The sequence below is a fragment of the Vicugna pacos genome, chromosome 3 (assembly GCF_048564905.1).
Source record: "Vicugna pacos chromosome 3, VicPac4, whole genome shotgun sequence".
Taxonomy (NCBI): Eukaryota; Metazoa; Chordata; class Mammalia; order Artiodactyla; family Camelidae; genus Vicugna; species Vicugna pacos.
In genome coordinates, this window is record NC_132989.1 from 98,030,478 (window position 1) to 98,040,662 (window position 10,185).

The following is a 10,185-nucleotide window of genomic DNA, read 5'->3' on the forward strand; positions in this document are numbered from 1 at the left end:
AAAATAGTGTAATTAGTTTCTAGTAAATATGCTATAACTTACATCCAAATGAATGTTTTCCCCTTCAAAACTCATCTTGGAAGCTATATAATCATCACAGTGACTCTGACATTGGTCAAAGTTAACTTTTAGAACTCTGTTTTGAGAATAGCTGTCAGAGCTTGAGGCATGGTCTTTTATATGTCACTCAGGACAGGACTTCCTTAGCTTTTGAGGTCAATTTATATTTGTACAGAGCAAAAAATTACTCAGATTCATGATCAGTAACATGAGCATTTAAGACACTCATAAAATGATATCATTATAGGGTCACTAATTGACTCTAGTGGCAATTCACAAAAGAAACTTGCATGTAAATGTATTATCACTGTCTGAACAAGTGTGTAACCTTCGAAGAGGGCAGACCATTTAGGTGTCATAATGCTTAGGTGACCTTTTTTGGAGCGCTCAATACCATCACATGCATCCTACGTTGCTATGCCTATGACAGTCAATGGAACCAATATTAAAGTCTAATCCAAGCCTTCTGCTCTTTAGCTGGGGCCCAATGCTAGGGTTCACCTGGCTGGTTGACCATCACACCCCCGGGGGGCTATCCAGAAGCACAGCTTGAACTGTATCAGCTGACAGGTTAGGCATAGCTATTGAACAGGCAATCAAATACTGTCATGGTCTCTGCTGAAGCAAGAACTCAGTCCACAAACAGCCCTGCAAAACCACTTAACCAGAGACCTCAGGCTGAATGATGCCCTTGTTGAGAAACCCAAAAACCCCAATCTGGCAACACCTCAAAATACTGGAGTTCAAGATAGCTGTGTAGGATATCTGACTCTAGACCATCACAGAAACCAACTGTCCAGGGTCAAGATGACAATGTTACTTTATCTCATTCAGAACTACAGTCTTTTCACATCACTGTATCTTCAGTAAATGTGTGTCGTTCAAAAGCAATCAGCTTATTACTTTCAGTTTCAAAATTTTGAGTATGATTAAGGAACCAAGACAGATGCATAGAGAGTATAAGAAAGGAGAATTGCTGAAGAATTTGTTTAATAACTGTAACAGTTGAAGTTCTTTTACAGAATACATTTTTTTAACTATCTGGGGAGAAGTCATTTGCCAATGATTTTTAAACCATTTAAAATAACCTTTTAAATAGCCTTTTAATAGAGGAAGATTATTCATTCATATTTTTCATCAAATATAACTAAAACAGAGCTGATGTTGCTGATTTCTTCACTTTGCTACGTCCCTCTGTGTGTAGGTCCATGTTTCCCTTATTGGTTCTATATCTTAGTCTGACTTTATCAGACGTACTTCTACATGACTTTCCAAATCCAGCATTGCTGAGGATAGAAAGCCAACAATAGCCCAGGGGCTAGTGTGAAAGAACAAAACTAATTCCTGTGGTTGAGGCCTGATAATCTAGCAGAAGTTCCTGAGGGACAAGGATGCCCATACAAGGTGTTACTAAAAAAGCAGACCTTTTTAATAACAGAGATACCAGAATCTATACACCTATAAATCACCTACTATGTGCCAGGCACATTACACACCTTATCTCTGTGAGTGTTCACATCCACCCTGGGAGGATGGTATTTTATCCTGTTTATACAAAGAAAGGAACTACAGCCAGATTGCCAAAAGGAGTCACCCAAGTTAGTGGGTTGAGTTGTGTCCCCTCAAAAGATAAGTTCAAGGCCTAACCCCCAGTATCTGTGAATGTGCCAATTGGAAATAGGATCTTTGCACATGTAATCAAGTTAAGATAAGATCCTTCTCAACTAGGGTGAGCTGTAAATCCAATGACTGGTGCCTTATAAGAGAAAGGAGAAGGAGATTTGAATATAGAGACATGGAGAAGAAAGCCTTGTGACAACAGAGGCAGAGATTGGAATAAAGCATTTACAAGTATAAATAAATAATAAATAAATAAATAAATAAATAAATAAATAAATAAATAAATAAAACCACCAAGGATTGCTGGAAGTCCCCAGAAGCTGGAAGAGGCAAGGTAAGTTTCTTCTCTGAAGCCTTCAGAGGTAGCATGGCCCTGCCAGCTCTTTGACTTTGGATTTGGGGCCTATAGTGCCTAGAACCACGAGAGAATAAATGTCTGTTGTTTTAAGCCACCCTGCTTATGTAATTTGCTTCGGCAGCCCTAGGACACTAAAGGACCAGCATCAGGCAGTGGGTGAATAAGGATGCTGGAGTTTGATCTCAATTGTCTGCACCCCGAATGTCAAGCATTACCCATAGTCCGTGATATCAAGGAGGGTTTTTATTGCCACCTCGTTCCCAGAACTATACAGGGCTGCTCCAGGCTTCATAAGCTGAATGTAAGTGCCAAGCTGGCTGAATTCAAGGTAAGAAGAGTAACAGGTGCCCAGACTCTGTGTTATTGTCACTCAGAATTGATACATGGGGAACTATATAAAGTGACAGAAAGAATGCTAAACAACCAAGTCCAGAGACCGAAAGTGATATTGACCAGAAAAGGGGCAGGACCAGTCTTTTCACCTCTGTGGATCCCAGTTTCCTACTTTGTCAGCAGTCAGACTAAATACTTCATGTGATTCCAGACAACTGTAACCAGTTAGCGGGACCCACCATGGGCTGTTTTTATTTTCACTCTTGTTTCTTTGTTCAGACTGTATATTTTATTTTGATTGTTCTTTTTTTAGAAAAACGTTTTAGCATTGGATTGGTGACACCCACAATTAAAAGTTTCTTTCCGTAACTGTTCATTCTCAGGCATGAGGAGTTAAAATAATGAAACTACAGGCATAACTTGTTTGCAGATACTTTGTTTCTTACAAACTGAAGGTTTGTGGCAACTCTGCATGGAGCAGGTCTATTGGTATCATTTTTTTCAACAGCATTTCCTCAGTTCATGTCTCTGTGTCACACACTTTGGTAATCCTCGCAATATTTCAAACCCTTCACCAGCAATTATGGCTCACTGAAGGTTCAGGTGGTTAGCCTTTTTTTAGCAGTAAAATATTTTTAATTAAGGTATGTACATTGTTTTTTCAGACATAATGCTGTTGCTACTTAATAGAATACAGTATAGTGTAAGCATAACTTTTATATGCACTGGGAAATCAAAATACTTATGACTCACTTAATGGCAATACTTACTTTATTGCCGTGGTCTGAAACTGAATTAGCAGTATCTCCAAGATATGCCTGTATTTCAATTTCGATGCAGTGCTCCTTTTAAGTTGACAGCAGGCCACACTTTTAAGGAAGGACCCAAGCCGGAACAATGCCCCGGTAGCCACAGCAGATGCAAAAGAGAAGTGGGCTGTTTCGAAATAAGAGCAATGAACCATCCCCAAAATACGTATAGCACAGTGATTAGCCTCTTGAAACCATCAACCGAGCAGAGTAATATAAATACTAAATTGGGCTGTTTTCCAGGACGACCTTTCTTTAAGAATGTAAGGTAGACAAAAACGCATCTGCTTCTGCCGCTGTAACTCTGAACAGAGTCAGGCAAACTCCCCCGGTGACACAGCCTGTTCAGTCCTACAGGTGTGGAAAGTAGGCATCCTTAGCTAAGAAGAACTAGGCTATTTTCACTTTGACTTGCCCTTCTTCGTGTGTGCCCAAAACAGGGCTATTTTTAAAGTGTTCTGAAATAAAAGATTAACACAGCTGAGGAGCTTTCGAGGCACCGTCTTAAACCCTGCTTCCATTTCTTCTCTTGCAGCTACACGGGCAAGGAAAGAGAAGGGCAGGGCAGGTGGGAGGAAGGTGGAAACTGGAGCCCTTCCTTCTGACATCCCTAGTGAATTCTCCCCAGACGTGGGGGAGGAGGAGAGCCCCACAGCCTCGAGACATCACAACAGCTTCCTTGTGTCGTTTTAGATACACAGCCAGGATTATTATCAACATTATTATTGTTGTTATTTTTGTTTTTTTATTATTCTGGTGAGGGAGAATCTGATTTCCTGAGCTTAAATATAGGATGCCTGTGATTATACACACACACCCACCCCACATACATACTAAATAAGGCTATCAAATTGCTGCTGAATAAACAAGGAATGTTTCCCTACCACTGTAGCAGGTGTCAATGAAATTAATACATACTGAGAAAGTTCTATGAGCCAGATATTCTCAGCCATTTTGAGACCAAGGTTATTCATTCAAAAGATAATTAAAGTGACTGCTAATTGGGTATAAGTTCTCTTTGGGGTTAATTTCAGAACATTTCATGTTCAGGAAGTAGTGATGATTTCTGCACAACTTTATGAATGTACTAAAAACCACTGAACTGTACACTATAAAAGGGTGAATTTTATGGGATGTGAATTATATCTCAATGTTTTAAAAGATAATTAAGGAGTGGCTAGTATGTGCCAGAGTGCCTGTGCCAGGCGCTGGGTAAAAAACCACTAATACTTTGAGCCTCCTACTACATGTCAGATCCAATGCAAAGTCCTCTGTATGCATCCTTTTCTTTAATCTTTATAACCTCCCTAAAGGGAGGAAAGATCGATACTTCATTTTACAGCTTAAGAAATGGATTAAGAGAGTCTTTTGCTTAAAACCACACACGTAAAATTAGGTAGAATCACACAAAACTGCCATTTTGTAGGCTGCTCTTGTGTTCAAATGTCAGTTTCTCACGGCTCAAGGTAGTAAGTAGCTCTGCTGTCCAACTTCTTAATCGCACACATCAGAAAATCACTCTAGGGACATTACGCAGTAAAGAGCCGCAAGACGGTGAGAGCCAAGTCTCCTGAATGACAACATGAAAGGGCTTCACGTGAACCAGATGTGAGTTTCCACCATGTGAAGCCGCAGGGAATCTGAGTTTCACCCACCATGGCCCCAGCACCACTCATCCTAACCAGTGTACAGGTCCGCTGGACCCCAGAGCCTGGGCCCCTGCTCACTGGTAAGTTGCTTCCTTCATGTTGTTTAGAACCTGGTGAGAGACACGTGCACAATATGCTAGGGTACTAGAATCAAAGACAGAAATAAGTATGTTCCACGAGAGCAGAACCAATAGTGTGTCCTAGGATTAACAAAGAGAGAGAACAGGAAAAGGAGTAGCTCCACCGAGGAAGGGGCTTATTCCTCTCACAAAGCACGCAGCCTGGAGGTAAGCAGACCAGGGCTGGAGCCCTGTCCCCACTAGGGACCCGAGGCATGTCTGCCTTTCACCTCCTCCACCCTTAGCATGTGGCATTCTGGGAAGAAGGGTAAGTCTGAGGATGAAGGAGCATGCCTGTTAAATTAACCCCCCTTTAAAGAGCTTTCCCTGAAGTCCCTCCCAGAAATGACCGTTGGCAAAAAAGTGTCAGTGGCTGCTTGTAGCCTCCAGGGAGGTTGTGAAATGTGATTATTTTTAAGGATAGTCACATTTATCACATTTTATACAAAATTAGAGCTCTGTAATGGAAAGTGGAAAATGAACAACTAAGGCTATCTGCCTTATATAGGAACAAAGTTCAAAGGCCTGGTAGACAAAATGTGAGCACCTGTCTACTACAGGGGTCAGCCAGGATTTGAAACCAGGTTTGACTGCTTCAAAACCAGTCTGCTCAAGCCCGGGGCTCTGCTGATTCCTGCATGCACTGTATGGTTTAGACAATCACATGCACTGTTTACTAAAATACAGGGATAGTGTATTGGTTTCCTCTTGCTGCTATAACAAATTACCACAATCCTGGTGGCTTAAAACAACACAGATTTATTCTCTTCCAGTTCTGGAGGCCAGAAGTCTGAAATCATTCTCTTTGAGCTAAAGTCAAGGTGTTGGCAGGGCGGTTTCCTTCTGGAGGCTCTGAGGGGAGGGCCTATTTCTCTGTCTTCCTCGCGTCTAGCTTCCAGAGGCTGCTCACAATCCTTGACTCATCAGCCCCCCCTCGAATCACTCCAACCTCTTGCTTCCATCATCACATCTCCTACTTCTGTAGTCAGATTTCCTTCTGCCTCCCTTTCACAGGGACACATGATCATATCTAGAGCCCATCTGGATAATCCCAGATAACCTCCCATCTCAGAATCCTAATTAACTTCATCACATCTGTAAGTCCTTTTTGCCACATAAGGTAAAATCCTCAGGCGCCAGGGATTAGGACATGGATCTCTTTGGTAGGCATTATCTAGCCTGCCACAAATAGTAAGTTAGAAAGCACAAGAGAAAAAGGCTGACCACATTGGCAAATGCCTTGAATAAAGAACAAGCTGAGAACTGAGAATCCTTCTTCTGAGGGATTCAGAAAATCAAAAGAGGCATACTGCTTAGATAGTCAGAAAGAGGAGTATAAATGATTTGGAAATGGAAAAATGAGAGAGACATCTTAGGGAATCAAGTAAAATAATCCCGGGCTAAGAACAGGCTGAGTTAGCTATTGACAATAGCCAAGACATGGGAGCAAACTAAACGTCCACTGACAGATGACGGGATAAAGAAGATGTTGTATGTGTGTATATATACATACCCAAAGGAATACTACTCATCCATAAAAAAGAATATAATAATGCCATTTGCAGCAACATGGATGGACCTAGAGATTATCATATTAAGTGAAGTAAGTCCGACAGAGAAAGACAAATATCACATGATATCACTGATATGTGGAATCTAAAGAAAAAATGACACAAATGAACTTATTTGCAAAACAGAAATGGACTGACAGACATAGAAAACAAACTTATGGTTACCAAAGGGGAAAGTGAGGGGAGAGATAAATTAGGAATTTGGGATAAACATGTATACACTACCACATACAGAATAGGTAAAAAACAAGGTCCTACCATATAGCACTGGGAACTATATTCAATAGCTTATAATAACCTATAATGAAAAAGAATATATAGGAGTATATATACACACACACATACACACACACACACATATAAAACTGTATATATATATATATAACTGAATATATGTATATATAACTGATACATAAGTATGTATGTATAAATATAAGTGCGTATATATGTATATAACTGAATCACTATGCTGTACACCAGAAACTAACACAACATTGTAAATCAACTGTACTTCAATTCAAGAAAAAAAAAATAATAATAGGCTAGGTCAGAGCTGGAAGGAAGGATTTGAGATCAAGAGACTTTGTGAGGGTTTATCTCCAAAACTGGGCAAAAGGAGATTCGAGATCACGCACAGTCCTGGGGATGTCTGCTGACAATGCTTTTGTGTCCTCCTGTGTCCTTCCAGTGATGCAAGACAGCTCCAGCCCCTCATGAAGGTTGGGGAACCTCAGGGCCAGGACTAGAGTAATGCAAGAGAGGTGCCTGGGGAACTCTCAGGCTGGGGCTGCCCCGAACCTGAACTTGCGGGACCCTGAGCGGGAATGCCTCTGTGAAATTTTGTGCCCTGAGCACCTCACTTTCTCTTACCCTTGCCCCAGCTCCGGGAGCTTCTAGATAAGCAATGCTGGCTTAGGCCTTGCGGAGTACACCAAGGCCTACGTGATGCCAAGAAAGATTCTTTAAGCTACATACTTGATCCACCTTCCCCATCTTGACCCCTGGCAACACTTTAATTTCTGAATCCAGACAATTTTGATGAAGCCAGACATCCCCTCACCCAAGGGAGCCCTCAAACAAACCTGGAAGTCTCCTGCCATTTGCTTTAAGTTAACATTCCTCAAAGTTCAAGTGCCTTAAAAAAAAAAAAAAAGTAAAAGAAGGCCCCTCCTGGTGGATTCCTCCCCGTACTGTGGCCTGCAGGACCCTCGAGCACGCACGGCTCATTTGTTGATCCAGTGGCAAAACAAAGCCTGTTGAAAAAGACTTGAGGGTTAAAGGTATCAAGGTCTAAATAGGAACAGTTGTTTTTATTTCTTTTAAAAACATGCAGCTTCTCCTGAGGAGGCTGTCTTGCAGAAAGGAGAAAGAGGGCCAAAAATGCAGAAGAAAGAGAGAAGCCAGGGATGTTTGTAATTACACTGTAAGTTCATGTTTCCCACAAGAATGGGGAAGAGGGACCACTCTGAAGGATTGCCGACTTGCTGTTGGGCAGGGCTTCTCACTCTGACACTGTGGCATGTGGGGTCAGAGAATTCTCTGTTGGGGTGGTGGGGGGAGGCCGTTCTGTGTGTTACGGGAAGTTTACCCACTGGATGCCAAAGGCGTCCCTCCCCTAGTCACGACAACCAAAAAATGGCTTCAAATATTGTCAAATATCCCCTTCCAGGAGGTCAGGGGAAATGATCCCTATTTAAGAATTCCAATTTTGGGGAATTGTCACTGCTTCAGTTGACTTAATCAAAGTGACTTTCCCATTATGGGACATTCCTGTGAATTCTGAGTGAGAAGAGAGGAGACAGCATTCTTTACGATGACAGATCACAGAACAGTAACTCATCATTCGAGTCCTTCTAAAATGATATCCAGAGGAATATTACAGCTGTTTATTTTATATATTACATGGGAGCTCTGACCTGGTGAAGGAGGAGGGAGTCAGGGGCCCTTGCTATACCCCACGGAGAATACCCACAGAAAACTTCCCAATACCACAGACACAAAAACTCACCTGCTAACGTTCCCTTAACCTGCCCTTCCTGTCTGCAAAATGATGTCAACTGCTACAACTAATAATCTTGTTCAATTTACAGTTCAGGGCATTTCACTGCAAATCATCATATAGGTGGCAATTTTTTTTAAGTGCTGAACTTCACATATATAGTAGGATATATATAATATTATAGTTAGATAGATAGATAGACAGACAGATAATATTGTTTGTGCGTGTGTGTGTATCACAATTTCATTCGCTACCGCAACCCAGCTATAAGATCTAGTTTTCTCTGAGTACCAAAGGTTATAGTAAAATAGTGTTCGTATAACTTTGAGTGCTTGGACACAGTCATCTCACTGCACACTCAAACAAGGCAGGAAAGTGATTAGTGCCATTTCTTGTGTACCTGGCATCTATGATGGTACAGGGATAATGGTCCCTTAACTGCCTTTGTCACTAAAAAGAACCTGTCAGGACTATCCCTCTCTGTAGCCCCTATGTCCTGTCTCATGGCTTTCAAGGTAATCGCATTGCTCAAAAGGAAGCCTAGACCAGCCAGCTCAGTCCACTCCCCGACTAATTCTAGCTGCATCTGCCGCTTTGCAGCTCCCTCCTCCCAGGAACATCAATTTCAATTGCTTTCAGCCAGGCCTCTGAGCATCCTTAAAGCACTTCCCCTGCTGTCTCCTATAAAGCTGGCTCAGTGATGAGCTCCATATAGAACAGAGATGGACCGCTGTTGCCTTGACTGTCTCCCCCATGAATAGGCCTGGGAGGAGGGCTGCTATCTGGCAGATTCCCCACGAGACCAGGAAAAACAAACAGCATCAGAAGAGTGAACAGACAGAAAGCTATATAATCGGGGGAAAGAACATGATAAAAAAAAAATCTCTTTCAAAGCAGGCTGCCGTAAAGACGCCTAGTCCTGTTTAAACTGGGGTATCGATGCGCAGTGTGCTTCCTTCCATGCCTCGTGTTGGTTTTTCCTGCAGACTTGTCCTCAATGAGACCGAGCCTGAGAGCTAAGCCACCCCCATCAGCTGTAAATATCCTCCCTAACAGCAAATAACATCAAAGTATAGGGTGCACAGAGGCCGTTTATCTTTGGACTTCAGGGTAGTGGTGTTATTCAGGGTTCTCCTTTAAAGGAAGCAGAATCAATAGGGTATGTGTGTGTAGAGCGAGAGAGAGCAGGAGAGAGAGAAGGAGTAGTGAGAGAGAAAAAGAGAGAGAGATTGATTTATTTTAAGGAATTGGCTCACACAGTTGTGGGGGCTGGCAAGTCTGAAATCTGCAAGGCAGGCTAGAGACCCAGGGAAGAGCTGATGCTGCAGTCTTGAGCATAGAGGCAGATTCTCCTCTTGCTTGGGGAATTTCTGTCTTTGCCCTTAAGGCCTTCAACTGATTGGATGAGGCCTACCCACATAATGGAAGATAATCCGCTGTACTCAAAGTCTACTGATTTAAATGTTAATCACATCCCCCCCAAAAAATGCCTTTACAGCAACACCTAGACTGGTGTTTGACCTAAATATAGCCTAGCCAGGCTGACACATAAAACTGACCATCACTGCAGTTCTAAAATCCTACCTGGTGGAATAGGACTAGATTCAAGAGGACTTGAATCAGAGCTCAGGTACGGGTAACCACCTCTAGGGAGCCTCTCTGTTTTG